Genomic DNA, 25509 nt, shown 5'->3' on the forward strand with positions numbered 1-25509 from the left:
CTAAAGGGCACAGGCCGGGCTGAGAAACCGCCCGCCCCCGAATGCACAGATGTGATGCACTGGGCCTCTAGAATATTTATAAAACACAATGCTTACTCAAATTAAACTAACTACAATTTAAACTCCTTTCATCAACAATTTACCCTAGAAAAGGAATAACTAGTATGTACACATTTTCACAATTATCATCTCATTTGATCTTTATAACAATCTTGTTAAAATAGGTAGGCAGGTATATTCCCACATCTGACTGACAGCTTGTTCTGGCCTATCTAACCACATATGTCTTCTCTTAAGATATCTGTAAGCAGGGGCAGAGTGCTGATGATGGAAAATCTGGTACAATTCCAGCTTTCCTCCTTAGGAAATATTAAAATCCTGTGCCTTCCTTAGAAAGATTTCTCCTATCATTAAAGGTCAGGCCTTTTGGTTACCAAGGGACACAAGCATTTCCTCAGATTCTTTTTTTTAATTTTGTTTATTCAAACTTATATAATACAGAAGTATATTTTAATATTTATTTTTCATATAAAGGTGATGAATTCATTATGTAATATTTAAGACTAGAAAATAGTAATAAAAGCATCAATTATAATTATCTCTTTAGAGGCAACTATCATTAAGATTCTAGTGTTCTCTATAGATATATCTAAAGGTAGGTCTATATTTACATCTGTTTTATCTATATATATAATGATGCCATCTTTTGTATTCAAATGTATACCCTGCTTTTATCACTTAATAAAATAATTTGTCCATGTAACGATATACCAGAACATAATTTACCTTACCATTTGCCATATGAGGATTACATTTGAAAGTTTTGTTTGGGAGAGGTTGAACATAATGTTTATTCATATGGTTCTCATGTCTATAGTACTCCATGAAAGTAAAAAGCCCTTTTAAGTAAAATATAGCTGGAAGAGCACTGATAAGAAAATCCATAGCACTGTGTAATCCCATTAACTCTGCACTTAACCTACTCATTTTTTATTAATGACTTGGATGAATGTGCCTGATCAACTGTGTAGATGGCATGAAACTGGGAGAAATAATAAACATGTTGGATGATTAAATCATAATCCAAAAGGATCAGGCAGGTTGAAATCATGGGCTAAACGAAAGAAGAATGCACATTTAAAAGGATGAAAATAAATTTCTATGCTTGAGTTACAAACAAAAAAGCATCTCTAGTAGATGATATGGAATGTGATTAAACAGCAAGTTCATGCAAAATAAAAATAACAAAAAGATAATGGTGCAATGTGGCTGAAAAAAAAAGCTCATGCAATTTTGAGTGCTTTAATAAAAACCCAGGAACCTGCAGGTTTGTTTTTCTCAAACATGGATATTTCAAATGGTTGCCATCTAACAGAGAGTGCTCATGTTGCAAATAGTCTCAATATATAATATATAAAGGAAAGTTAAAAATATTAAGGATATTTATCCAGGAGACAATGATAGTAAATTTTAGAAATTAACTCAATAGCTGCATTAAAATATGTGGAAGGATTTAGGAAAAATAATTTGACTTATACTAATAGACTTATTTTCTGTTCTATGAAAGCAAAATTAGTACCTAAATAGGTTCTGGTACCAATTCCAATGGTGGGGAGGGGAAGTTCCTACACAAATAAGCAATTCTTGGGATACCATCTAGGCATCCTACAATTGAACTCACTTCTGACACTACCTATCCAGAGAGAGCATCAGGTTAAGGGCTAAGTCCTACAAGACCATCATTCACTTCATATGCCAATCACAAGCCCAGGTTACATGTGCTTTTGACCCTACCATTGAGTTTCCAGTGATCCCCTACAACTCAGGATCCAATTACAAGTCCATATCGTTCCCTGAACTTCTGACAGACTAACTGTAAATCAGAAGTCCCTAAAACCTCCATCTTAAGTTTAATTAATGTCCTAGAACAACTCACAGAACTCAAAAAAACAATTTGTTTACACACAAATTACCAATTTAATACAAAGGCTGTTAAAGGCTATAAATCAATAGCAAGATAAAGAGATACACAGGTTGAGGACCCAAACAAAGGGGCTTCTCTTCCTCATGGAGCTTGGAGCCCAGCACCATGGCAAGTGGAAGCATTCTGGTTCCCCAATGGGAGCTCTGCAAACTCTCTCCTTTTGTTTCTTTGTGGAGGTTTCATTACATAGGCATGACTGATTAACTCATTGGTGAGTAATTCAACCTCTAGCCTCTCTCCTCTTCTCTGAAAATCAGGGGGTGGAACTGAAAGTTCCAACTCTCTATTCATGGTTGGTCCCCCTAGCAACCAGCCCGTATCCTTAGGCACTTTCCAAAAGTTACTTTCATTAACATAAACTCAGTTTGGTGGTAAAGGCCTGTCTGAATAAGACATCCATTTCACCTTGAGGCTCTGAAGCACTTTCAGAAACTGAGGACAAGAAACCAAATCTATATATATATATAAAAGGGTAAGAGACTCCCCGACTGTTTGACTGGCTGGTAGGTATGATGTGCACTGACCACCAGGGGGCAGACACTCAAGGCAGGAGCTGCTGAGCTGCAGTGACTCAGCAGTGGCGATTCTTGGGTCAGAACTGCCCTCTTGCAATCCAGGACCCCTTGGGGGATGTCAGAGAGCTAGTTTTGGCCTGATCCCCACAGGCCAGGCCAAGGGACCCCATCTGCCAGAGGGACGCCACTCATTTCGCAGACACCCTTCCAGATGCTGCTCTGCCCCAGGTGCAGCTGACTGGGGAGGGACTGCAGGAGGTTGGCTCCAGGGCTTGTTTGTCCCATCTCGCCCAGTCCCACCCCACCGGCCACCTTCTAATTAATTTCTTTTCAAAGTGCACAAATCCATGCACTGGGGCATTAGTATTATATAAAAGATGCTCCCATTGCTCTTATAGCTCAGAAAATTCTAATGTGTTGAGAACTGTGAGCCAGGAACTATGGATGAAGACCAAATATACATGAGAAATACATTTTCATAGTGTGAATGACCAGATACATATATTCCTTTTAAACCACAATACCACAAAACCAAAGCAAAGAATTATGGAAAGATTAATTTTGACTCAATACAAAAAATTTGCCTAAAATGTAACAACATAGAACAATAATAATAAAATATTCAAAAGTATCCAAAAATAAAATGAGCTGCCTCAATTTAACTCAATGAGCTTAGAAATTTTTCAGTCTCTGGAGCTTCCAAGCAAAAATTACTGTACAGTTGACGCTTGAAAAACACGGGGGTTAGCGATGCTGATCCCCATATAGTCAAAAATCTGTGTATAAGTTTGACTCCCCAAAACTTAGTTGTCCCTGGGCGCCTGTGGAATATTTGTTCCAGAACACCCCCCCCCCCCCCACCATGGATGCCAAAATCCATGGATACTCAAGTTCCCCCTATGAAATGGCACATAGGTCAGTGCACAGAGTCAGCCCTCCTCATCTATAGACTCACGAATGCAGATAGAAAACAGTGGAGGTATTAATTGAAAAGAAATCCATGTGTAAGTGCACCAGTGTAGTTCAAACCCATGTTGTTCAAGGGTCAACTGTATAATCATCTAAATTTTTCCCATGCAGAATTCTACCTAATCACATTGTTTAAATTGCCAATATTGATAAATACTGATTTCATGTCTCATCTGAATCTGAAATTCTTATCACATAACTAATGGCCAGGTGCACAAAATTCATGCACAGAGGGAGGGGTTCCCTCAGTCAAGCCTGCACCCTCTCCAATCGGGGACCCCTTGGGGGATGTCTGACTGCTGGTTTAGGCCCAATCCCTGTGGGATCAGCAGTTGGACATCCCTCTTGCAATCTGGGACCGCTGGCTCCTAACCACTCACCTGCCTGCCTGCCTGATTGCCCCTAACTGCTCTCCCCTGCCGGCCTGATCTCACCCCCAATTGTCTCTGCCTGCCTGATCACCCCTAACTGCCCTCCTCTGCCAGCCTGATCACTCCTAACTGCCCTCCCCTGCTGGCCTGATCTCACCCCCAACTGCCCTCCCCTATAGGCCTGATCTCGCCCCCAACTACCCTCCTCTGCTGGCCAATTTGGTTCTGATTGGTTGGTTTCTATGCCAGTCAATGTCAAAAGCTCTGCCTCCTAGGCAGCCATTAGCTCCTCACAGTTGACCCAGATTTGGTTCTGATTGGTTAGTTTCTATGCCAGTCAGAGTCTCTGGCCCTATCAACGGGGCCTGATCAGAAATGCGGGGCTGATCAGCAGCAAGGGTGGAGGCCTGGAGAGAAATGGAGGAGTGGCTGCTGGCCCCGCTGGGAGAGAAAGAGAGAGGCAAGTGCTGATCAATAGCTGCCACACAGGCTACGAATCAGACCCTGTTTCTCTTTTCAGGCCTCTCTCTGGACCTGATTCGCAGCCCTCTCAGCAGTCAGTGCTGGGTCACCACGGCAACCCAGCACTGACTGCAGGACTGATTTCCAGTTGGTTGAGCCTCTGGTTGTGAGGGACCCAGGGTTTTTATATATTAGGATTGCACCACTCTCCTTTTTTTCTCTGTATCAGTGGTTTCCAAATGAAAGTGATTTTGTCCCTACCTCAGTGTATACTTGAACAGTTGGGAGACATTTTAGTGGATATACCTGAGAGGGCTGTTACTTGCATCTAGTGGTAGAGCAGGAGATATTGCCTAACATTCTACAATGCAAAAGGCAGTTCCCCACAACAAAGAATTATCCAGTCCCAAATGCCAATAGTACCAAGGTTAAGAAGCATATGTCCAACATGTAGTGAACAAAGCATGACCAACTACAAACTCACTATCTCCACTCCATTATCCTGCTTTCCCTTTAAAATCCAAAGTTTCCTTTCAATAAAACTTAGGTTCCTCCATATTATGATTAATGGCATCACTAGCTACCCAATCCTATGATCTAGAACTCTTGGAGTCATCCTTAACTCCGCACTTTCCATTGTCTATTGATCTACATCTAAAATGCCTTTCTAAATCTTCCCCTTGGTTTCCATCACTACTGCTGCTGACCTAGTTCAATCTCACATTTCCCCTCAACAAGATTTTCTTTTCTAATTCATCTTTCACATTGTTGCTAGATTTATCTTTCTGAAACACAAAAGCAGTAGTTCTATTATCCTATTGGAAACCACAGGTAAGCCTCCTGTGAATAAAAGTTTAGTGAGTAAAAGTCCAATGAGTAAAAGTTCTAATTTTAAATTGGCATAGAAGATGCTAAACAATATGAGCCCAAGTTCTCTCAACAGTTTCATCCCATACCATTACCTCCTCCCCTTGCATGCTAGATTGTAAAACAGTACTTTTAATCTCTTTTTAAAGACTGAGAATCCATAGCTCTAATACAGTGATTCCCAAAGTGGGTGCTACCGCCCCCCTGGTGGGCGCTGCAGCGATCCAGGGGGGCGGTGATGGCCACAGGTACATTTGGGGGCGATGAGTAACTGCTATTAAAATTTTTTTAAAAAATTAATTTTCAGGGGCTGAGTAATATTTTTTCTGGAAAGGGGGCGGTAGGCCAAATAAGTTTGGGAACCACTGCTATAATATTTTCACTTATGGATAAATGAGGCAAGTGTTCACATTACATATGTCCCATTATATATCTATCTTTATATAAGCATCTATAATCTTGTTTAGGTTGAGTTTTCAATTTTGTTTAGACATTCCTAGAGAGAATATATATTCCTAGAGAGAACAGAAAATGTAAAAAGGTTTCTTCTCTATCATAGTGATTATAGATGTTTGATCTATTTGGTAGCCAAATGAAAGACACTAGTTATTTATGGTTGGCTTTGTGATTTTTTTTTATTTTATTAACTATATTTTTATTGATTTCAGATAAGAAGAGAAAAGGAGAAAAAGATAGAAACACAATAATAAGAGAGAATCATTGATCGGCTCCTGCAGGCCCCACACCGGGGATCAAGCCCGCAACCTGGGCATGTACCCTGACCAGGAGTTGAACCATGACCTCCTGATTCATAGGTCGATGCTCAACCACTGAGCCAGCCAGCTGGGTGACTTTGTGTTATTTAAAATTATTTAGATTTTATAAATAAATACATCCAAAGACCAGGAATCCAACAGCCTTCACATGTTGTATTCTCCCACTGGAGGAATGAGAGGATCATTTGTTATGTTACATTTTCTTTGTTTGAAGTATTAAAACTTCTCCAGGGAAGTTTACAAACCTAATAGTCCTCTGAGAGCAGCACTGAAAGAAAAGCAAATATTTGACTATCTAATGCATGTAACCAGAGTGAAATCATTGGACATACAGATGGTTAAATGCTAAGAGTGAAACTAAGGGAGACCTCATGAAATACATTTGAGTATGCACTGCCCTGAAATATATTAATGGTACACAAATCCCAAAATCCCTTTTAATAAGGTGGAAACAGAGGCATGTTGTTGGGTGCACAGAACAGTGTACCCACATCCTTTCTATTTGCCTTTGGAAATTGGACTCATTGAGACTGTCACATGTAGGCACTCGAACACTGTCCTCTGCCATGCGGAAATGAATTCTTGCTAAAGAGACCACACTGCTGGCAGCCAAGAACAAAGTTAGGTGTTCCAGGGAAGCCAGTCTGGGGCTACAGCCAAATCTCCATAAAGCAGAGAGTTCTCTAAATAATAAGGAGTTGACTGTGATGGGAAAAGCCTTCTTGCAGGTGCGGGTGAATGTATTGTGGAATGCAAATAAACCTTTTCAAATGCTTGCCCTGTCCCACCACCACAACCTGATTGTCAGTGTCCTAATCTTAATGGAGTTCTTCACTCAGGGATCTCTTTACCCCAAACGGTTCCAGATGTGGGATGCAGCAGACAAGAAAGAAAACGAGGGAGTGTATTGTATAGAAATAAAAACAAAATAAAATAGAAATGGGGTCTGGGATAAAAGTCTTTCTGCTATTTCCAAGGCCTTCTTCTTGCCTTTGGCAATATAACTTGATGCATTCTCTTCAGATTGAATACCTGGAAATGAGCCTTCAGGCACACATTGCTGATATTTTGAATAGTTATTAATAGACTACTCTATCAAAATGAAGCCGCAGACATCAATTAAGATATCTGTGTCATCACTGTAGCTTTTGAAAGAAAGCATATTTCCTGGAGTTTTATTGGCTGAAATTCTTTTATTTCTATCAGTCTCCTGCATTTTACATTTATCTTTGTAACAAATTAGGTCTGACATAATTTAATTTGCTAAGATCCTAAGAAACCATTTCACAACAACGATTTTGGAACATTTCATTCCCTACAGGAAATTTCCATGCAGAGAATTTCCTCCTCAACAATGCTTTTTATAATAAAACCCAAATCAGTAATTGATCTGCTTAAGTAGAGTTTTAGGCAAAATTAAACAGAGCAATTTCTTAAGCTTTGTGGTTTGTTTATAAGCAGTAAATGAAAGTTAAAAATATAGCAGCGTAATTTGCAAAGCATCATTTTCTGATACCTAGCCCAGTAATTATAGAAAGCTAGATTTTTCATATTCTTCTCAATGCAGCGTTATTGTAGATCATCAAATCAGACAAACAGCATTTCTTCCTTACTGATTAAGTTTTTCATGTCTCACAAAAAACTCAATACATTATTTTTGTAATTTGCCCAATCTTGCATTCCTTCCAAGGCTAGGGTGACTCTCCACTTTTCTTTTCTGGAATAGTGAAGAACCAAGTGAAAAATAGACCTGCAGAGCTGAAAAAGATGTATTCTTCACAAATGTAATGGTGGACATGATTAGGGTCTGTGAAATTGACTTATGAAATCATAAGCATATAGCAGAATAATTTAGTACATGGATTATACCCAAATTTCATAAATGGGTACAAGTTTGACAAAGCCAGCCTGCAGTAAATCTAATTTCCTGTATGTGAGATATCCATTTGACATTGGCTAGAAGATTCTGTGTAAAAAGTGACAATCAATGAGACCCAAGCAACATTACCTAATTGAAAAGGCCATACATATACCAGAATAGAATGTACCTTATAAAATGAAAATAAGGAGAAAAACATGAAAATTTTGGTAACTCGAACTGCATAGTGGGAAATTATGGTGAAATTATTATAGATAACCTATTAAAGGAACAGCAATATTAGGTTACATTTTTAAGCTAAAGGGTAGAAGAGGTCTTTATTTTGACAAAAAATAATTACTCAGAAGCCAGTTGAAATTATCAGCAATGGTCATTTAGTCAGATGATACCCTGTTTTATTTTGTTTCTCCCACTCTATTCATAATATTATCGATCATCAGGATTGTTATCGGGATTCAATACACAGCAAGTGGGTGGTGATGCTATTGTTACTGTTACATACATACATACCTCAAGGGCAAGACTTACTCTTTTGCATTATTTATAAATCCACTTAATATTTTGCACAAAGCTCTGCATGTGAATACTACCAGCCCAAAGGACAGTGATGATAGGTGTCTTTGAAATTTATATACAAAATCATTAATATATGAAATCATACTGTAAAGTGCTTTTTAAGGATTCAGCTGCCAAATCTTTCATTTTTGATTAGGGCTGGTCAAGAGTGGAAGTGGGAAGGTCAAGAAATGACAGCTAAAAGTTTTTAGATAAAAATCAAAGCCAGGGTAAATGATTTTAAAAGATGGGAATAGGAAGGCGAGAAGGCCTGGAAAACCCCTCCTGCTGCTACCTGAATGTTAAGTGAGCAGCACTTTGCTCCAGACCCTTCATGGAAGGAATCATCAGGAAAACACAGGCTACATAGGAACTTGTCTGCAATATCTGCAGGGGAAGATTTCTATCATAAATACTAACATGTATGTGACATATATTAAAAGGACCGTGACTAGCTTATCTCAGTCTCCACTAAGATCATGCGAGACGATGTGAGCTTATGCGGTAGCAGGAGGGATTTAGAAAAGGGTTTAAGAATTTCACAATAATGCAGGTAACAGCACGTTGGGATGGATTAGCAAAGGCAGCTATGATCTACCTGAACTGAAAATGTTTTGAAAAATTAGAGATCTCATCTCACGCTGAAAATCACTTCTCAAACTCTTGTTTAGCCCTCTACGATTTTAAGACTGTGTGTCAAAGGTCAAATAAAAATACAACTATGTGAAACTTATGTTATATTTAATAAGAAAAATATATTCATAAACTAAGAATGACATTTTTCTATCAGTAAAATATCTAGCTTTCATTGATTTTATTATTCATTCGTCGATCCATAAAATTAATTTGCACAACTGAAATTTTTCTGTTGTTGACTGTACAGCAAGGGATTTAATACCTTTAATAATAATTTTAAAGAAATCAATACTAGACAGCTTACTAATTCCTGAAAAAAATCCACAGTTTTAGAAAACATTGGTGTTAGATATGAGAAATGTTTTCTTTAGAAAGTCACATCTAAGACCCACAATATAGGGGATAAAATGTCCTAAAACCTTTGGTATTATTTTAAAAAATAGCAATACATGTTTCAAGTAGATGACTTTTTAAAAATTACAAAGTGTTTCTGTCATGTATTAAAAATAATTAAAACATGGGTTGAAAACTAATTTACTTTAAAACTGTTTCTTGAGAGCTCTGTTTTTTTTAAAATTATATTTGTATTTATTTCAGAGAGGAAGAGAGAGATAGAAACATCAGTGATGAGAAGGAATCATTGATTGGTTGCCTCCTGCACATTGGACCTTGAACTGACCCTGCAACCTAGGCATGTGCCCTTGACCATCAAATCTGGGACCCTTCGGATTGCAGACCAGTGCTCTATCCACTGAGCAAAACCAGCTAGGGTGGGAGCCCTGTTTGAATCAGGCAGCATCCTTGTCCTTTATGAGTGCCTTATGTAGTAGCTGAGATCAATTTCATCAACAGCTACCCAGTATGAAAGGCTGGGGAAAAAAATCCAATGGAAATGCAGAGAAAGTAGAAACTAACCCTAATATACAAACTTTAAAAAAAAGTCAAATAAAAAAATTAAGTCAAAACAAAACTCCAATCAGATTTCTTAATTGAGATGGTGTACTTGTAATCACAGTGCACAGGCATCAAAGATCTAGTTCATTCATAATCCACCTACTTTAAAGCACATCCTTCATACCTCAGTCAACCTTTACTCTGCCATTTCTGTTCAATTTACCATTTGAATTTTTGATTGATTTTTAAAGAAAGGGAAAGAGAGAGGGAGAGAGAAACATCAATGTGGGGGCAAAACATTGATCTGCTGCCTCCTGCATGCCCTCTACCAGGGATGGAGTCCAGAACCTGGACATGTGCCCTGATCAGGAAGGTGTACAATTGCCCCAGATTGTAGATGAAGACACTGAGACTAAGTGACTAATTACTTTTCATCTCATATGTGACATTAATAGTCAATCCCACTGTTACTGACATCAAAGCCCATACATAGTCATTTAACTATTATGCAACAGACAATATTGATAAATATTCACACACCTGTTCTAAACCAGAAACAGACACTGGGAAATATTGGACAAGACTCAGCTCCTGCTTTTAGTCTAGTGAGGAGGGCAGGCAGGTCTTCATGTGCTAAATGTGATAGCAAGGGTGAGACTATGAGGCCCTAAGAGCACACAGAATGATGCTAAGGGTATTCTACAGAGGTTGGGCAAAGCTCCCTGGAGGAAGCAACACTTCAGCAGAGAACTGAGCCATGAGTCAGAGTTAGCCCGCGAGCTGGTGAGAAACAACAATAAGCTGGCATTTTCTCGCTGGTGTTCCGTGCTGGAACTCCAGAGCTGCCAACACTAACTTCATGCCAGGTGACAAACGACCTGAGTGCTCACGGCTGCAGCTCCTGCTATATACTCTCTCCCTCCTATTCCCATCGCTGATGAGCCTAAGACCAGAAAAGAAGGCATCTTAGGAACCATTGATGTTAGTCAGCCTTTGGAACAGAAATACAAGAGACGTTCTTCACTCTTGTTAGCAATACAGTCACAAATCCTTTGTATTTTCCTCTAGCACTTGCTGAAATAGAACTTTGCTGCTACTAACTCTCATGTTTATACATTTTGGTGGCAGGTTCTTGTATGCTTAGAAATATACTCATTATTAAAAAAAAAATACACGATTCTCCCTGCCACCCCCCCACCCTTCCAGGAACAGCTCTAAAGCATGTCAATGCCCCTCATGTTCCCTAAGGTTAATTCTTGCTGCTAGGAACTTTCTAATTTGCCCTAACTTTCAGCAGTTCTGACTTCTCAATATTCTGCCTGCAGTTACACAACACCCCAGGGACATAGGTATGCCAGAAGGTGTCTATTCCAGATGGAAATAGTTTTACCAAGTAAAGGCAAGCTTTGTTCCGTTATAGAGACCTCCTTATTTTAAATATCATTTTAAAAAAGATGTCCTGTTTCAAACAGTTAATGTGAAGAGAAGGAACTGTCTTTCTACCATGGTGTGCCAAGTGTAATATCCCCAGTAAACCGAGCTTCTCTAAAGATGTCCATTTTGCCCTTTAGAAGTCACTGCTATATGTCTAGAACTACTTCTTTGAATTTTTGTGAAAAATAAGAATTTAATCTTATTCCATTGTCAAAACAAACAAACTTCATTGCTGTTTGTCGCTGGCAGTGCCTTTAGTATAATAGAGTCAAAGGAAGCACAGAATTTATTTCCTCCCTTTAAGGGGTTTCCAGTATGGCTGAAAGGCTAAAGATCATGTGAAACTGATTCAGTGTATAACCTGCTGTATACACTGTATACATATATATGTATGGGCTTTGATGTCACAAGAGTGACATCCGGACACCGGAGGAAGAAGAAAAGCTTTCTCTACACTAAGAAAGAGGAGCACAATATGGGATCCAGTCCTGGACATTTCCCATTATCAGTGTATATTTTATATTTGCATACTTTTGAATGCCAGGCCTTCCAAAGAATACAGAAAAGTACCCGGGATGTCTTCCAAGACATTGTATTTGTATCTTTCAAAAGGGTCATTTAAAACAAAATCAAACACTCTCCTGAAACAGGTTTTTAAAAATATAAGTCAGAGAATCTTGACCGAACTAGCTCCAGTGTATGGAGAAAAGTCTATTTCCATGGTAGAGGCAACACAACAGCTTCAAGCCAACCACTGGGGGGGAAACCTGCAGTGTACACTGCAGTGCCTCTCTCTGAAACTGAATATCCAGCTTGATTTGAACAAGATATGCTTTTCCTAATCCATTAGGCTCCGGGTCAGGCTGCGCCCCCAGTACACAGCACAGGTGACAGTCTCTGGTCACTGATCTTACTTCCTCCTTTCACAAGGGCTACAAATAAAGTATTAACAGCAGGTCCAGCAGCATAGAGACCAGGACTGTCGTAAGTATTTGTCACTGACATTGATGTGAGAAAAAGCCCGACTCTGTGCAGACTCACTCAAAGCGAAACAACTTCTGCATCCTCAGTTTGGCTGACACATAGGAACCCCATCAGTAAATAGCTTTAAATTGAGAAAATCCACCCCTGTATCTTTTTAGACGAATCATAAAAATACATTAATTAATTACGATATGAAAATCATCGTCACAGTAGACAGGTTCTCTTGGGGAAAAGGAGAAAGTCCCTTTTGCCCGAGGGACTTTATTTTTTAATATTGTTGCTTCAATGACATTGTTCACTTGGCCTTTTACTTGTCCAACACTGCACATGCATTTGTAACTTAGTTGACTGACATTCCTATTAAAATGTCTATTTATTTGTATTTAGTGTCAGCCTTTCAAATGAAAAATATTTCTTCTTCACTACCTTTTTATGTATGCCTGTCATTGCCCATACAAGGTATTATTACACAGGGACAGAGAAAAGGACTACCTATGCACAGTAAGCTGGGAGCACAAATATGCTACCTTCATGCCCCACCCCCCAAACTATGGAGGTGACTACTTTGCACTCTAGAATTATAAAGAGACTCTAGAGAGTTTGAGCTAAGTTGCAGACTAGCAAATATTTGGAGCATTCATGTAGGAAGTTATATATATATATATATATATATATATATATATATATATACACATACACATATACATATATATATATATATATATATATATATATATATATATATATATCCTATATAATAAAAGGCTAATATGCAAACTGTCCCCTTGACTGGGAGTTTAACTGGGAGTTCAACCAGGAGGCAGCCAACCAACTGCCCACAGCCCCTCCTCCAGGCAGCCAGACCCCACCTGTGCATGAATTCATGCACTGGAACTTTAGTATATACACTGAGTGGCCAGATTATTATGACCACCTGACATTTGTAGGCAAATTAGCTATAATTTTATGCTGAAGTTGCTAGAGGGCCAGACCATTACAAATAGGGAAGCAGGTTGTTTACCGCGACAGTAGAAGTGATTTTTTTCCTGAAGATATGGGTAAACAATGTGATTTAACAGCCTTTGAATCTGGGATATATATATATATATCAGAGTACAAAGCATTTCTCAAACTCTTCAACTCTTTCTCTGAATTCATTTGTTTAACATATGTTATATCTCCATTATATGTCTACTGCAAAGATACAAGATGAGCTAGTGAATTCTGCCTGAGTTCTGCCTGAGTAATCATGTAGTGTGTAATTACCTTAATAACCCTTTTAAAAATGTGAAGGCAAGACTATTAATGTAAGAGGTTAAAACAGAGTGAGATTAAACATCAATAGTGGCTATTCCAGGGATCTTCTTTGCATTACCCGAGCCATAAAGGAGTTGGCTGGAACAACAGCTTCAAAGACTTGGTGAATTTTGAGGATGTTAGTCATTGATGACTATTAGAAAAACTAAATGTAAATAATACAGAATCCTGGCCTTACCCTCATCTACCATTCATTCACTCATTCCTATGGCAGATAAATAATTTCCAAGAAATTTCTAGATTCTATGAATACAATATTATAAAATACTTCTTTATGTTGGAGCCTATATTCTAAAATGGTAGGTAATAAATGAAGTATAAAATTATTGTAACACTTCATACTGGCTCTCACATTCATAGCACTGCGAATAAACTAATGATGAAATCCAAAATTTTCAGCCTGATGTTCAAGGCCATTTCTAATACTGCTATACTTAGTTAGGTAATATTACCTATTACTGCTCATCTGAGACCAATGAAGAAGGTGGTACCCAAGACAAACTAAATATCTTACTGGCCATTGTCATCTTCACCCACCAAAATTATTCTTTCCACTCATCCCCTGAGAGGATGCCTTCCAAAAAAAAGACCTCACTAAAATCCCTAAATTAGATTTCTCCACCCATCTAAGTGCTATACATCTTGGACATGTCCCTCTATAGTAGCATTTATTTTATTTTGATTTGTATTTTACTAGGTAATCATATTCATGAATATGTCCATTCTATGCATTTGACTGGCAACTTCTTGAGGGCAAGGACTGTTTCTAACTTTTCTTGGTATCTCAGGCTGTGGTTAGCATATTGACTTACATAGCTCCCATTTCATATTTTTTACATCAAACTGTGTTATATTTGCTTCCATGAAATGGCAAGACATAAAATTTAATATCTGCTTCATGTATACATTTGTTACAAGAGAATGCATACAAGTTGATAAGTAGTCTAACGTTAGTTATAGAGTAATGATACCGAGTAAAACCTCAGCCTCTGTTATTTCCAATTTAGTTCTGAACTTTTGAATCTTTCACTTTTCTGGCTAGTTCCTAATGTAACTCCCTTCGAGGACTCTGTAGCTTTTGGAGCTCTTATGGATTGCAGTCGTAGTAATCTCAAGTCCAGGGAATCTATATTTGGATATCTATATGTCCTATTTTTATATATTCCCTTCAGCCAATATTTTATGTTCACATATAAAAAAAAACTTTTCCCCAAATTTAAAAGCACAGAAAGTTAAGTACTGAATGAACCTGTAGAAATTTAATATATATGTGTGAAAGTACATTCTTTAAATTCAGATTTTTTTTCTGGCAATAGATGATCTTCATACTAAGTTATCTGGCTAGAAATATTGCATGTGGAAACACAAAAGTCCATCATATATATCACAATCCCTTTTATAACTGTGCAATAATTCTAAGTCACATATACATATTATTGCTTGCACATACACAACCCACATTCACATGGCATATTACACCATACAAAATGTACATACACAAGATATGCATTTTTCATCATAATGTTTGAATAAGCTGTATATAAAATGTTCTTTCTAGCACACAGATGTAAAAATAATTCATATTTTACAGATGTGTTTATATCTGCACCATAACTAAAATGATTTAATATCTAGTCCGCAGTAGTATGTATATATATACACATATATACATATATACATACATACATATATACATACATGTATAAATATATATATATATGATTTTAAAAGTCACATCTGGTAAAAGTATATGTTAATATGGTTTAGGTTTACTTTATTTATTTATTTTCTCTAACAAAGAAACAATTTAAAAAGTATTTTGGTGCCATTATTATGTGTTTTTTAGACCATAACTCAGGTCATATTTCTATCAATAAACAATGTACTGTAAAGCCTTTATTAAATCATGTTGGAAAAATGAAAGATTGTACTCGCAAGCCCCCATGATCTAGGTGAAAATGAAATGAGTGTATGCACATGGGCACAATTCAGGACACAGAACGTTTGGTACATAAAGAATGATCACACGGGTTCCTACCCAGCACAATTCCATTCAATAGTTTCGCACGTACCAGCTCAGTTGCCCATGATCCATGCTGCTTTAAAATACTACAAAGCAATTTACACTCCAACTGCCGCCCGCTTAAGTTCTTCCTTGTGCGCTCAAAAATGAATATACTTGGATAATGAGCGATGCCCTGTTGCAGCTGCCTCTCCGAGTCCTTCAGCAACCTACCTCTCAGCCGCGCCGGGTTAAGCCTGCCGCTCCAAGCTCATTCTCCCCAGCAGCTGGCAACTGGTCCGCCACGGGGCGGAGAGAACGGGCACTGGGGCGCCATCTGGAGGCGCCTAGAGGCAGCTACAGCAAACTTGGAGCAACTAGGTGGAACAAGAATGTCAGCACATTCTTTGTTAAATAAGCATACTGGTTTTATTTACACTTTCCTGTGCACACGAAACAAACAAACGCAAAAATCCTCATTCTGTTGCTTATGAATGTTCTATTTCTTTCATGCTTCACAATAAAGTAATTTCATGTATGTGATTTCATGTATGTACAAATGAGAGATGGCAAATTAATAATCTACACTTGACTCATCTCAAAGGAAAAGAATTAACACTGGATTCTATCAGAAGTTTCCAGGATTTTGGTATTGAACTCAAGGGCAGCTTTCCAAAAGAGAAATCAATGCCTCTAAGCTAACACAGCGTGGGTGTTAAACATGCTCTCTACTTTAAAAAATTGCAAACCTTACCTCTGGAAATCGTTAGTGTGTTCCTCATCAATGCATTATACTGACTGGAGTATAACAAGAAAAAAGAGTTTCTATTATAGCTCTTGTGATAGGATGTTCATATGGCTTTAATATTTAAACCAAAGCTCCTTGAATTATTTCCCTCTAAGCAACTCCCTAAGGTTCTTTACCTTAAAGGAGATAATTTATATACCTGAATGAGATATAAGCTTAATTAATTAATCAACTAGGGCATTTAGAGAATTATCTACTGTGATATGCATTTAAAAATGTGATTATTGGATGTTTTCTTACTCCCTACAGTTCAAAATGAACATGGATTGCTGTCCTTATTTCCCACTCCTATTCCTACTTCTGTCAGGCATCCAGATTTGGGATTTCACTTTTCCTTTAAAATTAAAATTCAACTTTGAAGCTATTGGTTGAGATTAGGGATTGTATGTATTTCCAGGCAAATGAGGATCAGAGCTTGATTACATACTCTGCGGGGCCCCTTTGGGAAATAGAAATTCTTTTTAAGATTTGTTTGTTTTTAATATGTTTTTTAAATTAATTTTGAGAGAGAGAGAGGAGGAGGAGGAGGATAGAGATAGAAACATCCATGAGAAAGAAACATCACCAATCAGCTGCCTCCTGCACACCCCCTGCTGGGCATGGAGCCTGCAACCCAGACATGTGCCCTGATCAGGAATCAAACCAGTGACTTCTTGGTTCATAGGTGGATGCTCAGCCCCTGAGCCACACCGGCTGGGCAGGAAATAGAAATTCTTAATAACTACAATTTTAAATCTGTGTTTGGGAATTTCTGGCAAGATAAACATAGAAGAAATTTGTTTCTTAAATATTTTATAGCAATTGTTTATTTCCATGTGAATGATAAATGAACATATTGGTTTTTTATACAAAGAGCATTAAAAATATTCTAAAGTAAGATTTTTTAAAAATAAAGAGTGCAAGTACCAAATATCTATGCCATAATTTTTGTGACTTTGCAAAGTCTCTGAAAGTTTATGTGCTTGTGGGTTTAAAAAGACTGCCAACTCTTCATGTCTCTATACCCTCATCGCCTAGCACTGTGGAATATAAAAATATATCAGTTTACTGACTCCTAAATTATAAGATATATATTCTGCATTATGATTAGTGGTGCATAGAACTTTTTATAAAGGCAAGACATTCAAACGCTGAAGATTGTAAGCAGAACAAAGTAATAATAAAGTAATAAATACTGACCCAACAAGATATGTCCAACTTTTCCCAAGTAAATTTTAGTATATGAACATTTTGATGTAACAAACAGATAAGTTATGAGATAGAAATTTCCATCATCAATTTTTAATGATTTTGGAAGTCCAAAATCTCCCCAGAATTTCAAAGATGAATTTATCAAAAAATAAAGTAAATATTCACATGCATAAACAGATAAAAATATTAGACATTCATGACAGGAGTAGACATTTAAATTTCATAGCCAAGGACATTGTGTCCATGCTCATCAGAAACAGAAGATCAAAATGATAGCAGTTGACACTACATGCAAAAGGGATGATTATGTGGCTAAGGGTGGAAGAAAGTATTATGGTCATATGTTATTCCCTGAAAGAGGGTCTAAAGTTAATCTTAAGACACTGAGACAACAGGAAATATAGGAAAATAGTAACTCCCCAAAGAGGAGTGTACTAAGGAAGTGAAGTAAACTCTTTTTCTACAATTTAGCATGTAAAGCTCAAAGAAAACAAAAAGGTCCAAGTCAAAGTAGCAGAGTGGGGTCTAAAGAACTAAAATAACATGGGGGCTTGAAATAAGTCTTTTCCACAAGCTAGGATAAGGAATCTATGTTCATGTTCTACTGCTACATATCAAAATACCATAACCGCAGTGGATTAAAACAAAGCACATTGATTATATCACCGTTTCAGTAAGTTAGCAGTCGATGCATGGCTTAGATGAATCCTCTGCCCCGAGTTTCACAAGTTGCGATCTAGGTATCAATTGGGCTGTGTTCTTATCTGGAGACTTGTTTAGGGAAGAACGTGTTTCTAAATTCAATCAAGTTCTTGGCAGAATTCATTTCCTTAGCTTCTCCAAGGCCACCGGGAAATGTGTCTTCCTATCATGATGAGCATTGGTCTCTTTTTAAAGAACTTTTAACTGATTAAATTAGGCTGACCCAGAAAAATCTCCCTTTTGATTAATGCAAAATCAACTAATTTAGAAATGTGATTACATCTGCAAAATTTCTTCACCTTTGCCATTGCCTATTGGGTAGAAGCAAGTCACAGGTCTCTCCCACACTAAGCTAAAGAAGAGGGGATTATGCAAAAGTGTGACACACTGGGACTCACCTTAGGGTTGTCTGTATAACTGGATCTCTGAAAAAACACATGGGATTTATTTGATGCCATTCAAAAGCACCAGTGGAACAGCCGGGGGAAAATGGTATTGCAAGGACATTTAGTTGCCTTTAGGATCAAGGCAGAGACATAGATACATTTATCAGAAAATTTTTGTAGATGCATAGTTATATCTAATAAAGAAACATAAAAAATAAAAGTTAGAGAATTCATTTGGTCAGGAGGCTGAAGGTAGATGCGTTGCATTGAGGAGTGATGTCATACTCATGAGCAGGGCCTGGGAAAATAAAGAACATTGGTGTCACGGTGGCTGCAATGGCTTTATGTACTAGACAGGTTTGTGCTGTCTGGCTGCCTGCCCAGAGCTCTTCACACCTAATCATCCATGCAGTGAAGTGGCTCAGCCTTATCAGACCAGGAGAATATACCTGACCAAAAAGAGTACATCCAGAGACTAGCCCCAGAAATGTATGGTTTTTGTGGCCTTACTGGAAAAATAAGCCTGCCCAATTAGATTTCTAGGAATCTGAACAAAAGTAAAAGAGAGAAGTCACCAGTTGGTGGAGAATACTGCAGCTAAAGGCCACATAGCAATTCTGAGCTGTATGCTAGCCGATGCAGAGAAAGCAGCTTAGCAGAAAGAAACAAAAACGGTGCAGACTCAAAGAGAAGTAGAGTTTAGAGAGAGCATTCCCTCATTTAATTCCTTCAGTACGTTTGTATGGAGTTCCTATTATGTACTGGCCACTGTTCTGGCTTTCAGAGATGTCACAATGAATAAGGCAAAGTCCCTGTTTTCATGAAGCTTATTCTTGTATTGGGAGATAGACAGTAAATATGCACAGTGTACAAACTATTTCATTAGGTGACAAAACTGTAGGAATGAAAACAAAGCAGTTATGAAGTTTAAAAGTAATGGGGGGAGTGTTACTAGGGTAACATGGTCAGGGAAGCCTCTGTGACCATGTGTTCTTCTAATAGAAACCTGAATGCAGTGAAGGCATCAGCCATGCTGATATTTGTAGAAAGGATGCTTCAGGGAAAAGTGCATAGTAGGTGCAAAGGAGCTGTCATAGGTGTGTTTGGTGAGTTAAAGGCAGCAAGGTGGAGGGATATGTCTGGGAAAGTGGGGTCAAGAGAGCAAGTGATTGGGTATGAAATTAGATCTAGAATGAGCCGGAAGATCACACAGGGCTTGTGAACCTGTGTCAGAAGGTTAGCTTTTACCTGCAGAGATGGGAAGGAATACTAGATGATAACATCAGACTTATGTTTTTAAGAACCATTCTTGCTGCTGTAGAGAACAGATGGGAAGTGAGGGAGGTGACTGCGGACCATGTGGACCCTGAGAGACACAAAGTGTGGCCTAATTTCCAATTATGTTTCCCAGGAAGTCTGGCTGTACTTGTCTCAGTCCTTGAATTTTCATGAGATAACAATGTAAATCATTTTTTAAATCTCCCTTTTCTTAAAAGAGATTGCCAAAGACTCTAAGGAATATTAAAACTATTCAAGAATTGGGTATTTTGTATTTTATATATTTTGGTATAAGCTAAAATTAGTATTAAAAAAACAGGTTAGCTTTGTATAAATGATAAGAAGTGCTTGCACATGGGGAGTTGATGCCAGTCTATTAAATTATTTACCAGAGTTGTTTTTTGGGGGTATTCTATTTTAAGCCCATAGAAAAATGTCAGTTCCTAAAGACTATCTTTCTGATCCTGTGTAAAATTAGTGTTCCAAAAGTATTTAACTCACTGAACATTATCATCCAATATCAATAAAAGGATATTTACAATATGTAAGTCAATTCTAATATCTTATGGATAACTATTTTGTTATACTATGGAATCTTTGAAACTAGGTATGTCTCCCTTTTTAGAGACAAAGCAATTTCAGAGACAACACAATGTAAGATTTTATAAGGAATTCATTAATTTCCAATTTTCTATCCTCCTAACCCACACAGATACAGAGACACACATGTATCATTTGTATATATGTAGGCATATTTGGGCTACTTTTTATGGCATTTCAAATGAAATATTACAAAATGAATCATAAAGTGTTTCAAAATGGGAGGCAGGGGAAGTTAGCAAACGCTCTGTCACTGTCTAAATCTCATGAAACATTTCACCACTACCCTTTCAATGAAAATTTCCAACTAAAACAAAAAATAAGATTCATTTTAGGTCAGATTATCCTTTGAAAATTTTAAGGGTACAACATTAAAACACATCTGAAAAATATACAAACATCTTTATCTTTTATTTATATTTTTGGTGAAGCTTTCTAGAAAGGGATACATTTATAGCAATATAGGCTCTACATTACTTGATAATTTTTACATTAAAAAACAGTGAATGGTATCTTAGCTATGCCACAAATTTATTATTTTTTTCTTCTTGTTATTTAAAATATTTGGTAAAAATAACATTTGTAATAAATTTTCCCATTCACCAAATTCTTAAAAACACTATCATCGAAGGAAAGATAATTCAGATTATTCATCTGTGAACTGTCTGTTTTGTTGGATATGATGAGAAAAATGTAGAACCCATGGAATCATAAATTTACCTTTAGATAGGCAAATATGAAAAAGAAAACCCACAAAACACTAATTTCAGTATTCAAAAGATAGGCTTACAGATATGGAAATCACTAAACATTAATTGTTGAACAACATAGAAATGCAGAGAGCGATTTAGAGTGAATGTAAAAGCTAAAATAATGTGTATGCATTAGTATCTCAGTATAGTAATATAGGAAAGGCAGGCAAATTCAAGAAAACTTTACTTTTTTTGGATTTAAGTCACTCTGGGTATTGCTAACTTTCTGATGTACATTCAGTGTATCATAATATCCTCGTTCTATCCTTAAAATGCATGGTTGTACCTAAGATTTTCATTTTCTATAAATTCCAGCACACAATCATATTAAAACCTTTTATCTTGTCCCATACTTGCTGGGGAATTTTTTTTTCATCAAGCTTTATATCAGCCTCATTTTAAAATATTCACTTCATATTCATGTTCTCAAGTAGCTTTAAAAAATGCAGAGACCAGGAGAAGTTTGATTTGACTTATGAATATCTGCGTGTATTGTTTAGGCTTTCTGGGTTCTTTAGCTGATGCCAATGTATTATTCTTCTATGAATGAATAGTTGTAGGTGATTTTAAATTGGTAGATTAAGAGGACACTCATAGAACTTCCCATGTAGCTCCAAAGGGACTTCCATGAAAAACAGATAAAATATTTTTAATATTTCAGTAATAACTTTCAAGCATTTTAATACCATCTAACATTCTGTCACTTTAGTAGTTACAACAAATTATGAGTTTCATGGTTTCAGTTATCAACTTAAGTGACTTCTTGGCTAGCCCAAACTCATATCTTGAAGATTGATTCTGCATTTCTACCTGTCAGGTGAGTTTCTCTGCACGAATATATATAAACCTAACTCAAATAAGTAGGAAGTTTATTACCTTATATTTTAAAACAAATCTTCAAGGGGTAACTAAAACAAATTAATAGGAAGTAAAAGAAACCTCCCCCCCAGTTTGATTAATTTTTTTTTATCTCTCAATTAGATTGTCCCAAAATAAAATGAGCTGCCCCGAAATGTACTAAGCTCCACATCACAGGCAATTAAAGCTTAGTCTGGATAACAACTTGGCAAGGGATTGTGAAGTCAGGATTTGAATATCACATAATTGGTCAGACTAGATAACCTTTCAAGTCCCTCCTGATACTAAGATTCTCTGATGTTACTAAATAATTCTCATTATATACTTTAAAACTACCTTCACCGCTAAAACATGTGATTTACATCTTTCCACTACATTTCTGCCTATCATTTATTTCCTGATGTATTATTCAACAGTTTAATCCATTTAAACAAATACATGTTTTTAAAATTTCTCCATATCTTTGTCATTTTAAGGCTTTCTTTTTGCCTTCTCAGAAGTTTTAATCCTAATGTTTACAATCTATGAATTCCACATAATTTTACAAAATCTCCTATAAAAGAAGCAATAACTTTCTATACTTAATCTAGATGAAAACTTTGTTCATATTGAATAGATTAATGTTGGGAGTCCTAAAATAGTTCACTTAATTTTTGAGATTAAAACACATATTTACTTCAAAAATAAACCGTGGTATCATTAAGCAGATGCCTATAATGTGCTCCTAAACATTTCAGTGAAAGAGGATAGAAAAGACCAATATCTAATTGAATATCTTGTAATTTTATCATATTTACCAACCACAAATCTATGTTGGTCCATTAAATTTTATGACACTTTTGGAAAAACAAAGTTTTATCAATTGCTTTGGAATTTTTACAACATGACATAAAATGTTTCAGACATGTTTCTTCCATGGAGTCATAGAAACATCCCACATAAACATTTATGTTTATAGTAGAGGCCCAGTGCAAAAATTCATGCATGGGTGGGGTCTGCCGGTCCGGCCCCAATCAGGGTGGATCAGGGCCAGGCCTGTTGGGAGGAGGAGACAGGGGAGGTTGGACAGCTGACCCATCCCAATCGGGGTCCAATCAGGGCTGGGCTAGCTGGGGGGAGGAGCCGAGGGTGATTGGCCAGCGGGCCCCGCCCCTGATTGGGGTGGGGGGCCTGATTGGGGGTCAGTGGCCAGGGCAGGGACCAGGGAAGATTGGCCAGCCAGCCCCACACCCAATTGGTGTGTGTGGGGCCAATCAGGGGAGGAGCTAGCTGGGGGGAGGGGCTGCAGGAGGTTGGCTGGCCAGCCCCACCCCCTATTGGGGTAAGAGGGACAATAAAGGGTGGGGCAGGTGGGGGGAGGGGCCACAGGAGGTTGGCCAGCCAGCCACACCCTGATCAGGCGGTTTCACTGGCTGCAGTGGGCATCATAGCAACTGGTCATTCTGGTCATTACTGCGCTCCGGTCACTGGCTTTATATATATATAGATAGATGTAGTACTGAGTTTGAATTGTTCAATCCTTTGAATTCTTTCAAAAAATACTAACAATCTCCAAAACTGAAAAAAACTAAAAAAAATAATTTTTGTTTTATCATATTTTTAATTATTTTTACAGACAAAATCCCCATTTATAAAATGGCAGTAACTATATTTACAATTATTTTAATAGTAGCATCAAAAGTAAATCAAATAAGGATACAGTTAGTTTTTTGATAATTACCAAGCACATAGTTTATTGGCCTAAAAACAGATGAATACAATATATTGATAACTTTGGCATGCTGTATATCATCATAAATTGCAACAAAATTTGGAACTTTCTTGTGTAAATGCTCCATTGTTCTCCAAATTCTCTAGTACCACTTAAATTAGCATTAAATCTTTCTAAAGATACATTTATTTACTTTACTTAAATCAGAATGGGTAAAATATATGCTAGACACATACACACAATATATGTATATACCTACTTGATTTGCTTTAATACCATTGTCCCTGTCTGGAAAATGACAGTCATTTTAAACAGTTGTGAAATACTGTAAAGTAGTTGTAACTAAATATATACATATGTCAATCAACAATTTAAACATATTTTTGTGGAACTGAAAAGTGCATTCTGTATGTTATTTCTCTGTATTCATTTTATCCATTATGCATCATCAACAAAGAACAGTTTTTGACTGGCTGGTATGGCTGAGTGATTGAGCATTGACCCAGGAACCAAGAGGTTACTGTTTAATTCCCAGTCAGGCCACATGCCTGGGTTGTGGGCTCGATCCCCAGTAGGGGGTGCACAAGAGGCAACTGATTGATGATGTTTTTATCTCTATCCCTCTCTCTTCCTCTTTCTCTAAACACTGACACAAAAGAACAACATTAAAAAAAAAGAACGTGTTTCTTTTTTATGAGAGTTCTTCTTTTTCACAATGTAAATTGCATTTGCATAAAATAAAACGATGGTCATGTAAATAAATAACTTTGCAGAATGCACTAAAAAGTCACAACATGGAATCACCCAAAGGTCCATCCCAATCACTTACCCCACAACATTTTTATCTGGCCTCAAAGATTTGTGTTGGAAGAAGCCACTTTCAACACTAACAACCCATCTTAGATACTTAATCTTCTAAAGCTCCCCAGTCCTGTCAGGTCACACCAACATCTGCTCAGAGTAAATCTATCAACATATTCAGAGTTCTCTCATCAACAAATAACCTTGAGGATCCAATCAAATAAAAATAGTCCCCCAAAGTTGAGGAGATTCAGCTATTTGGGGAATGAGGTTGCATGATTTCTTCCAGGGTTGCTCTAATATCCTCTAGCCATGAGGCTCAGGGGCATGTGTGTGATTTCACACTTGCCCACACAGAATATGGCGAACTCGGGAGTGATTCTCCTCCAATGAGGCAACTCCCTGAAAAGCCCAGAAACATCTCCATGACTCATCCGCCCACTGATGGAGTTTGGTTCCCCTAAATCAGACTGATTTGTTATCGGAATGGGTCTTTTTTGCAACCTTTCCTGGACACACCTCTTTAAAACGCGACTTGCAGACCCAAAACAAATTGTCCTTTTCATATACATGCCTTCATATCTGTAAAATTCACATGGAGGCATTTATTCACAAGAAAATACTGAAGAGAGGTTTGGAGTTCATGCCACTCGATTGTAAAAGCTGTATTTAAAAAAAAAAAAAGGTTTTGATATCACAGTGCTTTTCTAACTTTCTTGGTTCCTGTAGATACCTTGTTAATCTAAATAATCTTAAAGAACACTGAATATTTTGGAA

The 25509-nt window shown here is 37.3% G+C and overlaps 1 long non-coding RNA gene across 1 annotated transcript in view; it reads right to left on the bottom strand.

Moving 5' to 3' along the window:
• Window positions 1–15783, bottom strand: part of LOC139004127 (uncharacterized) — a 97177-nt gene extending 81394 nt beyond the window's left edge. The window contains exon 1 of the long non-coding RNA XR_011470336.1: window positions 15716–15783. This is a non-coding gene — a long non-coding RNA (uncharacterized lncRNA). The remainder of the gene's footprint in view (window positions 1–15715) is intronic.
• Window positions 15784–25509: the final 9726 nt, after the last annotated feature.

Source organism: Myotis yumanensis, unplaced genomic scaffold, assembly GCF_028538775.1.
Source record: "Myotis yumanensis isolate MYYU_CA2020_CCGP unplaced genomic scaffold, mMyoYum1.0.hap1 SCAF_2, whole genome shotgun sequence".
NCBI classification, from domain to species: domain Eukaryota; kingdom Metazoa; phylum Chordata; class Mammalia; order Chiroptera; family Vespertilionidae; genus Myotis; species Myotis yumanensis.